The sequence below is a fragment of the Tachyglossus aculeatus genome, chromosome 1 (assembly GCF_015852505.1).
Source record: "Tachyglossus aculeatus isolate mTacAcu1 chromosome 1, mTacAcu1.pri, whole genome shotgun sequence".
Lineage (NCBI taxonomy): Eukaryota > Metazoa > Chordata > Mammalia > Monotremata > Tachyglossidae > Tachyglossus > Tachyglossus aculeatus.
The window spans coordinates 146,957,583-146,973,034 of record NC_052066.1 but is presented as its reverse complement, the minus strand read 5'-3'; the positions used below and the strand labels follow the sequence as shown (position 1 = coordinate 146,973,034).

The 15,452-nt window shown below is 45.4% G+C and overlaps 1 protein-coding gene across 1 annotated transcript in view; it reads left to right on the top strand.

Moving 5' to 3' along the window:
- The first annotated feature begins 12,478 nt into the window (after window positions 1-12,478).
- Window positions 12,479-15,452, top strand: part of TECPR2 (tectonin beta-propeller repeat containing 2) — a 105,868-nt gene continuing 102,894 nt past the window's right edge. The window contains exon 1 of the mRNA XM_038743292.1: window positions 12,479-12,555. The gene's annotated coding sequence lies outside the window, so the exon portion shown is untranslated. The remainder of the gene's footprint in view (window positions 12,556-15,452) is intronic.

Genomic DNA, 15,452 nt, shown 5'->3' with positions numbered 1-15,452 from the left:
CCTCCTCTCCAGTCCTCCACAGCTCCCTCCATTCCCTTCCATTCTTTATCTGTTTCAGACCTTGTTCCCAAGTGCAATTTTGACTGTTTATTTTCCCCTGAAACCCAAACAATTTTGAGGACAATAGACTACCTCAGATGTAGGCAGGCAGCCTTTTGGAGGAAATTGAATAGTACAGCCAATGGAAAGAGAACTAGAGCACCCGCCTGGGAGCCAGGGGACCTGGGTTTTAATCCTAGCTCTGCTTGCTGTGGGATCTTGGGCAAGTCACTTGTGTGCCTCAGTTTCCTCATCTGTAAAGTGGAGATTAAATGCCTGTTCTCTTCTCCCTCCCGCTTAGACTGTGGTTCAGGGACTGTGTCTTTTCTGCTAATATTGTGTCTATCCCAGTGTTTAGGATAGTGCTTGACACATAGTAAGCCCTTAAAAATGCCACAGTCATCATCAAAATGACTTTTGGCAGTTTCCACTTAAACAATGGGAGATGTCTAATAATAATAATTGTATTAAGTGTTTACTATGTGCAAGGACTGTACCACTGGGGTAGACAGAAGATAATCAGGTCAGACAGGGGCTCACAGACTATGAGCGAGGGAGCGCAGGAGAACAGGTATTATTAAATCCCCATTTTACAGTTGAGGGTACAGATACAGAGAAGTTAAGTGATTTGCCCAAGGTCACACAGCAGGGAAGTGGCAGAGCCGGGATGAGAACTCAGGTCGTAAGTTTCATTGAATGGTATTTATTGAGTGTTTACTATGTGCAAAGCACTGTACTTAAGCGCCTGGGAGAGTACAATAAAGCAAATAGACACATTCCCTGCCCACAACGAGCTCACACGTTCTTGGGAAGACGACATTTCGGTTCTCACATGAATTTTGACCTGGGGAGGTGGTTATTTGGAATCGAACATTACAGTTTAAAATCTCTAAATCTCAAATCCATGAACTGAAAACTAGGCAATTGTAGACTTCCACAACCTCTCAGCCTTTTTCACACCGTTTCCGTTTCATGCACTTCTACCCCTTCAAATCATCATCATCAATCGTATTTATTGAGCGCTTACTGTGTGCAGAGCACTGTACTAAGCGCTTGGGAAGTACAAGTTGGCAACATTGGAGAAGCAGCGTGGCTCAGTGGAAAGATCACGGGCTTTGGAGCCAAAGGTCATGGGTTCAAATCCCGGCTCCGCCAATTGTCAGCTGTGTGACTTTGGGCAAATCAGTTCTCTGTGCCTCAGTTACCTCACCTGTAAAATGGGGATTAAGACTGTGAGCCCCACGTGGGACAACCTGATCACCTTGTATCCCCCCAGCGCTTAGAACAGTGCTTTGCACATAGTAAAAACTTAACAAGTACCATCATCCTCATTTAAGCGCTTAGTACAGTGCTCTGCACATAGTAAGCACTCAATAAATACGATTGATGATATAGAGACAGTCCCTACCCAACAGAGGGCTCACATTCAAATCCTCTTTCACACATCCTCCCAGCTCCCTCCAGCCTCTCTAATCCTCCATTCTGTCTTCATCTTAGTATGAAGTCTTTTGGGATGTTGGGGAAGGGACCTAATCCGGTGGTGTTCCAAGACGGAGCCTGGCCCACGGAGTTTCTGGAATTGGCCTGCGATGCTAATCACTGAAGGGGAAGCCAGGCCCCTGGCACCGTGTGCCATGGCAGGGACAGGTGGAGCCGGATGGCCCTGATGGTAAGTAGGAAAGGAGTCAGACCCACGTCCGGAAGGGGAGCGGGGTCTGGCACTATCTCAGCCGCTGGGCCGGGCCACGGGCAAACACCCGCAGGCTCGTGTTAAATCCGGTCCTACGGGTTACAAGCACAGTCTTCTAGTCAACGTATTAACATAAAAGTCCCAAAGTCAAGAACTGTACACGGCCCAATTAAATATTGCACGGGCACTGGAAAGTAAATACGGTACCAATGACGGGAGCGTGCCTCTCTCGGCTGACACGGGACAAAAAAATGCCTCGCTGAAAAACTGGTCAGTACAGTCCGGGAACAAATCCGGTTATGTGCGCCACGGGGCTATGACTTGGAAGGTTAAGCCAAGTGAGAAAAGAATACCCTAATTTCTGCTATCTCCGGTGGCTGGAAGTAGACAAGAAGGTTAGAAATCGCTCATGGGCGGTAGCAGCCGTTGGGGTGCAGAAGGGAAAGGACTTCTGCCCTAACCGTTGTTGAAGTGGAGTGGAAGGTTAGCACTGGGGGTGGGGATTGAGGTAAATGGAAAGGTCACCAAAGGCGGTTGAACCACAGAAAGACTGGCAAAGAAAACAACAGGTGCCCCTGGATAAATAGTGCCCTAGGCAATTACCTAGTTTGGCAGAGCTGGTCCTGGTCTGGCTGATGCTTCCATGTGACTATAGCATTGCAAGTCAGAAGTAGGAGCTAAACAGCACAGACCTTTTGGGTTGCCTCGAGGGAAGGGAGCAGAAGGCCAATCTCTCATTTTTCCACGGTTTGTAATTTTTACAAAAAAGTCCCCCTGAGCCCTAGTCTAGGGGAAGACTACCTTTAGGAATTTTAGGGGAGTGGGTGGAAATTGTGTCTCTTTCAACACACTGCACGGGGACACTCTGGCGCCGGTATATAAGATGATGACCCGAGGGGCGGGGTGGGGGTGTGTTTGTGTTCTTCTCTCCCTCCCTCGTGATTCTTCTAGGTATTACCACTTAGCTTCCAGCAAGATGAGTCCCGTATGGTGCATTGTGAGCAGCAGTGTGTACTGTTGCCATTTGCCCGTTAGATCCTAACAGGTGCTTGGAGAGGAAGAGGAGGGCCCTTCTCTTCCTCCCCAGGTGTAGGAGGCACATACCTGTGCCACTTGGACCTGCAAGCGGGTGACACTGACCCCACTGCTGCTTCAGTTAATAGTACTTAGACATCAACTGAGTGCCACACACTATATACTAAGCACTTGGGAAACAGGAGTCAAAGCAAGAGACACAGTCCTTGAAGCCCCCAGATGCTTACAATCAATCAATCGTATTGAGCGCTTACTGTGTGCAGAGCACTGTACTGAGCGCTTGGGAAGTACAAGTTGGCAACATATAGAGACAGTCCCTACCCAACAGTGGGCTCACAGTCTAAAACCTAAAACCTAAAAACATTACAACCTAATGTTTGGCAGAAGGATTCTGTCCTTTTAATCGGGCTCCAGTTCGGCAAATGTTTTGGACCAGAAGAGCACCATGTTAGGCAAATTAGAGTTTTTTTTGCAGGGGGGTGGGGGTGATGAGTCAAGCAACACTTCACAAATAACAAATGAAAAAGCTAAAATTGTCATGGCAACACTGAAGCTTGCTGATTGAATTTTCAAAAAAAAGGAAAATGTTACATAGTTACCCCAACGTGCTTCATGTTCCGAAATAACCTGTAATTAAAGTTTTTCGCAGGAAAGACCTCTTTTTGGTGGCAGCCATGTCCCTTAGTCTTTTCAGACATAAAAGTTGTGCAGCATCGCCTTCATCTTGCCGCTCTACCCATTTCATAGCAGTTTCTAACCATTCCAGGGCTTGGGAATGAGAAGGGATGACATCATTTTTTTCTTCATCATCTTCTATTTTGTTTTGGTTTTCTTTTTCCACCGGTGCCAGGATCTCTTCTTCGCTTAGAATTTCATACCCAGGATCCCCAGAGTCTCAGTTCAACCATTCGTTGACGTCGTCCAAGTCACAGTTGGAGCAGCTAGGAATCTATTGTAGGGTTGTCATAATTTCGCTATTCCCATCCTTGCCGTTGGCCTTTCGGTGTTTTAAGAATGTGATTCCTGGTGTTTCAAAAACGTTATTCCAAGAGTTTTTCAGGGTGGAGCTTTTGACCGATTCCCAAGAGTCAGCCAACATGTAACGGCAGTCTTTTAAATCTAGGCTTTTGAAAAACCTGACCGTGTTTTCTTCGTCAACACTTTTGGCCATTCATTCAATCGTATTTATTGTGCGCTTACTGTGTGCACAGCACTGTACTAAGTGCTTGGGAAGTACAAGTTGGCAACATATAGAGACAGCGGGCTCACAGTCTAGAAGCTTCCTTAGCAACTGCTTCCTATACAAACATTTTAACATTTCTATTACTCCTTGGTTCACTGGCTGAATCACCGAAGCCACGCTCAAGGGTAGGAACAGGACTTTAAAGTTGCCATTCTCCCGTTCCATAAGAGCAGTTGAGGGGTGAATAAGGGCGTTATCCAAAATCAATAACACTTTGCCTTCTTTACCGTTTTTTTTCCGAAACGCTTTCACTTCAGGGATGAACGAGTTGTCATACCAGTCAAGAAAGACATCGGTATTCATCCAAGCTTTTGTTTGCGATAAAGTACAGGCAACCTTTTGACATTCTTAAAGGCATCTTGGAGTTTGGGATTTTTCAATCAAAAGCAGAGGTAACTTGTGACTGCCACTCGAATTAACACAGACCATGATAGTGACCCTGTCTTTGTTGTCCTTAATCCCGGATGCAACGGTGCACGACGTGAAGCCGGGGTTTTGCTCAGCGGGGACTTCCAGCTCAGTCCGATTTCATCGGCATTAAATGAAATCTTTACCATACTCTTCATGCTGTACAAAGTCTTCGATTTTAGTTACAAAACTGTAAGCGGCAGGGGTGCCAGCTGCCTGCTTTTCTCCATGGATTTCCAGCTCCCATATCTTGTGGCAGGCCTTGAATCTTTTCAGCCAGCCAGTGCTGGCTTTGAATTCTGAGCTACCGTTCAATTTTTGGTTAAAAAATAAAGGTTTCTCACAAATAAGTGGCCTGGAGATAGGCTGCCCAGCTGCTCTTTTCTGAAGAAACCACAGATAAATGGCATTTTCTACTTTATCATTTTTGGCTTTTTTTTCATGGATTTCTGATCACACCTCCCTTCTCCGCTATCCAATACAAATTTTAGGATGGATCCGCTGTTCTTTTTAATGTCAGAGATGGTGGGTTTCCCTACCCCAAATTCGGTGGCTAAGCTTGCTCCAGACTCACCCTTTTTCAGTCTATTGATGATAGACTGTCATCGAGACTGTGAGCCCGCTGTTGGGTAGGGACTGTCTCTATGTGTTACCGACTTGTACTTCCCAAGCGCTTAGTACAGTGCTCTGCACACAGTAAGCGCTCAATAAATACGATTATATAGAGGCTTTATCGTTTAAGGAAAGCACGGCTCGTTTCCTTTTTGAAAACATCACTAATGGTACAAGAGAAAAGAAAAGGAAGTTCAGGCTCTGGGTTAGCGGTAAAGGAGGGCAGTAATCATAAATAAGGAAAGGGAAAACACGGCGTAATGAAAAACTTTCACTTCTCTAACTGGACCCAGATCAGGGTCAGACTCACTGCTTAGAGGAGGCTGGGGATGATGCTAGAATGTCAGGCTGTTGGTGGGATTTGGTTGTCTACAAGCAGTCAATCTTCCAACCACTTCATTACTCATTCATTCAATCGTATTTATTGAGCACTTACTGTGTGCAGAGCACTGTACTAAGCGCTTGGGAAGTACAATTTGGCAACATATAGAGACGGTCCCTACCCAAAAGTGGGCTCACAGTCTAGAAGTTACTCCCCACTTTGCGGTGATTTTGCTGCTGTTTTCCTAAGATCCCTTAAGAAGCTCTCTGGAGCTAAGCTGCCTGTGTCAAACAAGTGACTGTTTGGCTCCCATGGAGGCCAAGCAGGGAGGGAAGGGGCCCCGGAGCACCTGGGAACAGGTAAGGGAAAATCCAGCAGGCCAGAAAAGGATGCTATAGCCCTCTCCTGATCCCCAAAGAAAGATCTGGTAGCCAGCAGGTCAGGGATTATTAGACAAAAGAGCCTCTCCTCGGGGGCCCTACCGTGTTTGTCAATGTACCAAGCCATTCCTCGAGTTCCTTGCTAGATCCAGGCTGGATTTTTGTATTCATTCATTCATTCATTCATTCAATCGTATTTATTGAGCGTTTACTGTGTGCAGAGCACTGTACTAAGCGCTTGGGAAGTACAAGTTGGCAACATTGTATGAGTTAGAAGTGATGGAATTGCACTTTAGTTTCACTTTGTCTTCAGTCCTAGATAGAAAACAAGGCAGTGGAAACCTAAAGTTAGGACTTCGTTAGAGGATATTTAGGAAACTCCTCTTGCATACTTATGCTTTATTATTTTTCCTTCCTGAAAAAAGTTGACTTCCCTTAGGTTGTTCATGCAATATGACCTGTTCATCCAGTTTTAAATCACAATGAAGATTTTGAGTCCTGTGTCTTCCCATCCAATTGGAAAGCTATTGCTCAATTAAGTTGCCAAATCCTAAGACGAAAAACATTTAAGATAAGGGAGCTCTAAGGACAGTTATTTTTTTGAACTTTGAATCTATTCACAAGGTACTATTGTATTGCCATTAACTTCCCTGGCATTAAAAGAGAAGATCAATCTTTCTGGAGTACCAAGATTACCTCCTAAAAGACAGGGAACTAGAATTATATTAATATACCTCAAGATCCCTGTACGGGACTGGAGAGGAGCAGAAATAATTTTATAGCTATCAATAATAAACCATCATGAATAAAATAATAGGAAATACGGAGTCCAAACATTTCAGGCCTTAGATTAATGGAATATTCAACCTCTCAATTTGGCATTTCACATTCCTAACCATCTTCTCCACCTGCAGAGTTTGAAAGTAGCACGGCCTACTGGAAAGACCAGAGGCTTGGGAGTCAGAGGACCTGTGTTCCAATCCCAACTCCACCACCTGCCTGGACCTTAGGCAAGTCATTTAACTTCTGTGCCTCATTTCCCACCTCTGTAAAATGAGAATTAAAGTTGAGTCCCATGTGGGACACGGATTGTGTCCAACCTGATTATCCTGTGTCCACCCCAGCGCTTAATACAGTGCTTGGCCCATAGAAAGCACTTACCAAATAGTATTTTAAAAAAAACAACACCCCAAAACAAACAAAAAAGCAATCCACAGCAGACACTGACGGCCCTTGCACAGATTGGAAATTCAGAACCTGTCCTGACTCTCCCAAATCTTTAACTATTTCTAGCCTGGTCTGATACTTGCATTTTCCAAGCAGCACAGTGCTTGGTATATAGGTGCTCAAAACTAAGACTGATTGACAAGTACAGTACCTTGCTCTCAGAAGATGCTAAATGAACATATTTGATGATGCTGCTGCTCTGATGTTGGAGCAGCGATGTCAGAGGCCAGAGCTGGGCTGGGAATAAGGTGGAGAAGATTTGGGAAGGAAGATGAGGAATTCAGTTTTTGACATATTGAGTTTAATGTGTAGGAGGGATATTCATTCATTCATTTAATCACATTTATTGAGCGCTTACTGTGCAGAGCACTGTAAAGCGCTTGGGAAGTACAGGTCGGCAATATATAGAGACGGTCCCTACCCAACAACAGGCTCACAGTCTCCCTGGGAGACAGGGTCCGTGTCCAAGTCCCACCTGTGTTCTCGTTCCTAACGCTTAATACAGTGCTCTGCACACAGTAGCACATAATAAATAATATTACTACTGGAGGCAAGTTAGGGAGATACACATCTGTGAGATGGAGAAAGCTGGTGGAAAATCTTGAAGCCAATGATAAGGAGCCTCTCCTTGAAGCAGAGGGAGATTGGTAGTCATTGGAAGTTTTTTCAGTCAAACCCTCAATCTTTTTGCTAAGGGAGTTTTGGGGAAGAGTCAGCAGTCGTAATCATCAATCGTATTTATTGAGCGCTTACTGTGTGCAGAGCACTGTACTAAGCGCTTGGGAAGTACAAGTTGGCAACATATAGAGACAGTCCCTACCCAACAGTGGGCTTACATCAAGGAGTCCTGGAGAGGAGGCCAGTCATCATGGAATTGGTGCTGCGGCATGGACCACCCCCACAAAGTACATAGTAAGCGCTTAATAAATGCCATTATTATTATTATTATTAAAGCGATTTCTGCTTTGCCGACGACTTTCCCACTACAATCCACCTTTGCACTTTGCTCCTTTTCCTTGGACTGTGACCCCAGTTTTTTATAACGGCATTTATTCAGCGCTTACTACGTGCAAAGCACCGTTCTAAGCGCTGGGGATGTTACAAGGTGATCAGGTTGTCCCACGGGAGGCTCACAGTTTTAATCCCCATTTTACAGATGAGGTAACTGAGGCACAGAGAATTGAAGTGACTTGCCCAAAGTCACACAGCTGACAATTGGCAGAGCTGGGGTATGAACCCATGACCTCTGACTCCAAAGCCTGTGCTTTTTTCACTGAGCCACGCTGTTTCTCTAAATTGGGACAGGGACCACGTCCAATCTGCTTATCTTGTATCTACCCTAGTGTTTGATACAGCATGGTGTAGTGGATAGAACACAGGCCTGGAAATCAGAAGGTCATGGGTTCTAATCCCGGCTCCACCACTTGTCTGCTGGGTGACTTTGGGCAAGTCACTTAGCTTCTCTGTGCCTCAGTTACCTCATCTGTAAAATGGGGATTAAGCCTTTGAGCCCCAAGTGGGACAACCTGCTTACCTTGTATCTACCCCAGTGCTTAGAACAGTGCTTGGCACATAGTAAGCACTCAACAAATGCCATCATTATTATCCAGTGCTTAGTACAGTGCTTGGCACATAGTAAGCACATTATATAATAATGCACATAATGCATTAATATAATATATATATAATGCATTATATAATAATGCACATTATATATAATGCACATTATAATAATAATGCTGGCACATACCAGCATTATTATTATTATTACTCAATAAATACCACTGATTGATTGATAGTGGCTAGGGAACCAGTTTGTTGGGATAACAGCGTGGCGAAAAGCCCGGGCTTGGGAGTCAGGGGATGTGGGTTCTAATCCCGACTCCACCACTTGTCTGCTGTGTGACCTTGGGCAAGTCACTTAACTTCTTGTGCCTCAGTGACCTCATCCGTAAAATGGGGATTAAAAGTGTGAGCCCCACATGGGACGTGATTACCTTGTATCTACCCCAGCGCTTAGAACAGTGTTTGGCACATAGTAAGCGTTTAACAAATACCAGCATTATTATTATTATTACTCAATAAATACCACTGACTGATTGATAGTGGCTTGGGAACCCGTTTGTTGGGATAACAGCGTGGCTTAGCGGGAAAAGCCCGGGCTTGGGAGTCAGGGGATGTGGGTTCTAATCCCGACTCCACCACTTGTCTGTTGTGTGACCTTGGGCAAGTCACTTAACTTCTTGTGCCTCAGTGACCTCATCTGTAAAATGGGGATTAAAAGTGTGAGCCCCACATGGGACGTGATTACCTTGTATCTACCCCAGCGCTCAAAACAGTGTTTGGCACATAGTAAATGCTTAACAAATACTATTATTATTATTATTGTTCTAACTGTCATTCAGGTAACTGGTCTCCCGGCACATAGTAAACGCCTAACAAATACCATTATTATTATTATTATTATTATTATTCTAAGTGTCATTCAGGTAACTGGTCTCCCACTGGCTGCAGACACAAACCGAAAACACCCCCCGGGGGCTCAAGGCAAACGAAGTCTCTCATCCCTTGGGTGTTTGGGGCTCAGTGGAAAGAGCCCGGGCTTGGGAGTCACAGGTCATGGGTTCTAATCCTGACTCCACAACTTGTCTGCTGTGTGACCTTGGGCAAGTCACTTAACTTCTCTGAGCCTCAGTTCCCTCATCTGTAAAATGGGGATTAAGACTGTGAGCCCAACATGGGACAACCTGATGACCTTGTATCCCCCCCAGCGCTTAGAACAGTGCTTCGCACATAGTAAGTGCTTAACAAATGCCATAAAAAAAAAGCAAAGTCTCTCACCGCTTGGGCGTTCAAGGCTCAGTGGAAAGAGCCTGGGCTTGGGAGTCACAGGTCATGGGTTCTAATTCCGGCTCCGCCACTTATCCGTTGTGTGACTTTGGGCAAGCCATTTAATTTCTCTGGGCCTCAGTTACCACATCTGTAAAATGGGGATGAAGACTGTGAGCCCCACGTGGGACAACCTGATCACCTTCTATTCCCCCCAGCACTTAGAACAGTACATCGCACCCACATGGGACAACCTTAATTACCTTGTATCCCCCCCAGCACTTAGAACAGTGCTTTGCACATAGTAAGCGCTTAATAAATGCCAATATTATTATTATTAGTAGTAAGCGCTTAATAAATGCCAACATTATTATTATTATTAGTAAGCGCTTAACAAATGCCATCAAGAAAAAAAAAGCGAAGTCTCTCACCCCTTGGGCATTCAGGAGGCACAGGTGCCCGCGGGTGAAGAGAGATGAGAAACCCCTATTTTCGGAGTGGGTGGGGGAGGAGGGCAGGGGGCTTCCCGTAGGAGGCGGCCTTTCTAGCTACAGCATTCATTCATTCATTCAATCAATCGTATTTATGGAGCGCTGACTGTGTGCAGAGCACTGGACTAAGTGCTTGGGAAGGACAAGTCGGCAACAGATAGAGACGGTCCCTACCCAACCACGGGCTCCCAGTCTAGCGGCAGCGTGGCTCAATGGAAAGAACACGGGCTTTGGAGTCAGAGGTCAGGAGTTCAAATCCCAGCTCCTCCAATTGTCAGCTGTGTGACTTTGGGCAAGTCACTTCATTTCTCTGGGCCTCAGTTCCCTCATCTATAAAATGGGGATTAAGACTGTGAGCCCCCCGTGGGACAACCTGATCACCTTGTAACCTCCCGAGCACTTAGAACAGTGCTTTGCACATAGTAAGAAGCGCTTAATAAATGCCATTATTATTATTATTAGAGAAGCAGCGTGGCTCAGTGGAAAGAGCACGGGCTTTGGAGTCAGAGGTCATGGGTTCAAATTCCGCCTCCGCCAATTGTCAGCTGTGTGATTTTGGGCAAGTCACTTCACTTCTCTGCGCCTCAGTTCCCTCATCTGTCAAATGGGGATGAAGACTGTGAACCCCCCGGTGGGACAACCTGATCACCTTGTAACCTCCCGAGCGCTTAGAACAGTGCTTTGCACATAGTAAGCGCTTAATAAATGCCTTTGCTATTATTATTAGAGAAACAGCGTGGCTCAGTGGAAAGAGCACGGGCTTTGGAGTCAGAGGTCATGGGTTCAAATTCCGCCTCCGCCAATTGTCAGCTGTGTGATTTTGGGCAAGTCACTTCACTTCTCTGGGCCTCAGTTACCTCATCTGTAAAATGGGGATGAAGACTGTAAGCCCCTGCCGTGGGCCAACCTGATCACTTTGTAACCTCCCAAGCGCTTAGAACAGTGCTTTGCACATAGTAAGCGCTTAATAAATGCCTTTGCTATTATTATTAGAGAAGCAGCGTGGCTCAGTGGAAAGAGCCTGGGCTTTGGAGTCAGAGGTCATGGGTTCAAATCCTGACTCCGCCAATTGTCAGCTGTGTGACTTTGGGCAAGTCACTTCACTTCTCTGGGCCTCAGTTCCCTCATCTGTAAAATGGGGATGAAGACTGTGAGCCCTCCCCCGGTGGGACAACCTGATCACCTTGTAACCTCCCCAGCGCTTAGCACATAGTAAGTGCTTAATAAATGCCATTGTTATTATTATTAGAGAAGCAGCGTGGCTCAGTGGAAAAAGCCCGGGCTTTGGAGTCAGAGGTCATGGGTTCAAATGCCAGCTCCGCCACTTGTCAGCTGGGTGACTTTGGGCAAGTCACTTCACTTCTCTGGGCCTCAGTTCCCTCATCTGTAAAATGGGGATGAAGACTGTAAGCCCCTGCCGTGGGCCAACCTGATCACTTTGTAACCTCCCCAGCGCTTAGAACAGTGCTTTGCACATAGTAAGCGCTTAATAAATGCCTTTGCTATTATTATTAGAGAAGCAACGTGGCTCAGTGGAAAGAGCCCGGGCTTTGGAGTCAGAGGTCATGGGTTCAAATCCCTACTCCGCCAATTGTCAGCTGTGTGATTTTGGGCAAGTCACTTCACTTCTCTGCGCCTCAGTGCCCTCATCTGTAAAATGGGGATGAAGACTGTGAGCCACCCCCCCCCTCCCACCCCGTGGGACAACCTGATCATCATCATCATCATCAATCGTATTTACTGAGCGCTTACTGTGTGCAGAGCACTGTACTAAGCGCTTGGGAAGTACAAGTTGGCAACATATAGAGACAGTCCGTACCCAACAGTGGGCTCACAGTCTAAAAGGGGGAGACAGAGAACAAAACCAAACATACTAACAAAATAAAATAAATAGAATAGATATGTACAAGTAAAATAGAGTAACAAATATGTACAAACATATATGCATATATGATCACCTTGTGACCTCCCCAGCGCTTAGAACAGCGCTTTGCACTTAGTAAGCGCTTAATAAATGCCATTATTATTATTATAGAAGGGGGAGACAGTATGGCGGCCTGCCCTGAGGAGAAGCGGGGGAAGAGCGGCCGCAAGCGGCCTTACGTCACTTCCGCTCCCTCCCCGCGCCGGCCCCACCCCCGCGCGCATGCGCAAAGGGGCCAGCCGCCCCTTGGAGCGTCCGTTACGGCAGGCCTTGGAGACGGTTGCTAAGCGGCCGTCCCCCAGGCCTGTTGTCCTCCTCCCTAAGGGTCATGAGGGGCCCGGCCCGCCCGCTGGAGGTGAGTTCCTCAGCTCCTCCTCATTCATTCATTCATTCAGTCGTATTTATTGAGCGCTTACTGTGTGCAGAGCACTGTGCTAAGCGCTTGGGAAGTACAAGTTGGCAACAGATAGAGACAGTCCCTACCCAACAGTGGGCTCACAGTCTAAAAGGGGGAGACTTTGAGTCCTTCTAGACTGTGAGCCCCGTCTTACCTCCTTCCCTTCCCCACAGCACCTGTATATATGTATATATCAATTAATCAATCAATCAATCGTATTTATTGAGCGCTTACTGTGTGCAGAGCACTGGACTAAGCGCTTGGGAAGGACAAGTTGGCAACATAGAGAGACGGTCCCTACCCAGCAGTGGGCTCACAGTCTAAAAGGGGGAGACAGAGAACAAAACCAAACATCATCATCATCATCGTCAATCGTATTTATTGAGCGCTTACTATGTCAGAGCACTGTACTAAGCGCTTGGGAAGTACAAGTTGGCAACATAGAGAGACAGTCCCCACCCAACAGTGGGCTCACAGTCTGAAAGGGGGAGACAGAGAACAAAACCAAACATACTAACAAAATAAAATAAATAGAATAGATATGTACAGGTAAAATAAATAAATGAGTAATAAATATGTACAAACATATATACATATATACAGGTGCTGTGGGGAAGGGAAGGAGGTAAGATGGGGGGATGGAGAGGGGGACGAGGGGGAGAGGAAGGAAGGGGCTCAGTCTGGGAAGGCCTCTTTGTACATATTAATTACTCTATTTATTTTACTTGTCCATATCTATTCTATTTATTTTATTTTGTTAGTATGTTTGGTTTTGTTCTCTGTCTCCCCCTTTTTAGACTGTGAGCCCACTGCTGGGTAGGGACCGTCTCTATATGTTGCCAACTTGTACTTCCCAAGCGCTTAGTCCAGTGCTCTGCACACAGTAAGCGCTCAGTAAATACGATTGAATGAATGGGTGAATGTCCCACTTTCCCTTAAACCTCTCCCCTAGTTCGCCCTTTCTCCTCCCCTGACGAAAGTCTTTCATTCAATCGTATTTATTGAGCGCTGTACTGTGTGCAGAGCACTGTACTAAGCGCTTGAGCCCACTGTTGGGTAGGGACTGTCTGTATATGTTGCCCACTTGTACTTCCCAAGCGCTTAGTACAGTGCTCTGCACACAGTAAGCGCTCAATAAATACGATTGATGATGATGGTTGGGAAGTACTCCTCTTTCTGCCATTCCCTTTCCCCTCTCCCTTCTAGCCTGTGAGCCCCGTCTTACCTCCTTCCCTTCCCCACAGCACCTGTATATATGTATATATGTTTGTACATATTTATTACTCTATTTATTTATTTATTTTACTTCTACATATTTATTCTATTTATTTTATTTTGTTAATATTTTTGGTTTTGTTGTCTGTCTCCCCCTTCTAGACTGTGAGCCCACTGTTGGGTAGGGACTGTCTCTATATATTGCCAAATTGTACTTCCCAAGCGCTTAGTCCAGTGCTCTGCACACAGTAAGCGCTCAATAAATACGATTGATTGATTAGCCCCGTCTTACCTCCTTTCCTTCCCCACAGCACCTGTATATATGTTTGTACGTATTTATTACTCTAGTTATTTATTTTACTTGTACATATCCATTCTTTTTATTTTATTCTGTTAATATGTTTTGGTTTTGTTCTCTGTCTCCCCCTTCTAGACTGTGAGCCCACTGTTGGGTAGGGACTGTCTCTATATGTTGCCAACTTGTACTTCCCAAGCGCTTAGTCCAGTGCTCCGCACACAGTAAGCGCTCAAATACGATTGATTGATTGATTTGCACTTCCCAAGCGCTTAGTCCAGTGCTCTGCACACAGTAAGCTGCTCAATCAATACAATTGATTGATTGATTTGCACTTCCCAAGCGCTTATTCCTGTGCTCTGCCCACAGTAAGCGCTCAATCAATACGATTGAATGAATGAGTTAATGCCCCTCTTTCCCTTAAACCTCTCCCCTAGTTCACCCTTCCTCCTCCCCTGACGAAGGTCTTTCATTCAATCGTATTTATTGAGCGCTTACTGTGTGCAGAGCACTGGACTAAGCGCTTGGGAAGTACTCCTCTTTCTGCCATTCCCTTTCCCCCCTCTCCCTTCTAGCCTGTGAGCCCCGTCTTACCTCCTTCCCTTCCCCACAGCACCTGTATATATGTATATATGTTTGTACAAATTTATTACTCTATTTATTTATTTATTTATTTTACTTGTACATATCTATTCTATTTATTTTATTTTGTTAATATTTTTGGTTTTGTTCTCTGTCTCCCCCTTCTAGACTGTGAGCCCACTGTTGGGTAGGGACTGTCTCACTATGTTGCCAACTTGGACTTCCCAAGCGCTTAGTCCAGTGCTCTGCACACAGTAAGCGCTCAATAAATACGATTGATTGATTGATTAGCCCCATCGTACCTCCTTTCCTTCCCCACAGCACCTGTATATATGTTTGTACATATTTATTACTCTATTTATTTTACTTGTACATATCCATTCTTTTTATTTTATTTTGTTAATATGTTTGGTTTTGTTGTCTGTCTCCCCCTTCTAGACTGTGAGCCCACTGTTGGGTAGGGACTGTCTCTGTATGTTGCCGACTTGTACTTCCCAAGCACTTATTATCAAACGCTGATAATAATGATGGCATTTAGTAAGCGCTTACTATGTGCAAAGCACTGTTCTAAATGCTGGGGAGGTTACAAGGTGATCCGCTTGCCCCCCGGGGGGTTCACAGCCTTAATCCCCATTTTAATAATAATGATAATAATGATGTTATTTGTTAAGCGCTTACCATGTGCAATGCACTGTTCTAAGCGCTGATAATAATGATGGCATTTATTAAGCGCTTACTATGTGCAAAGCACTGTTCTAAGCGC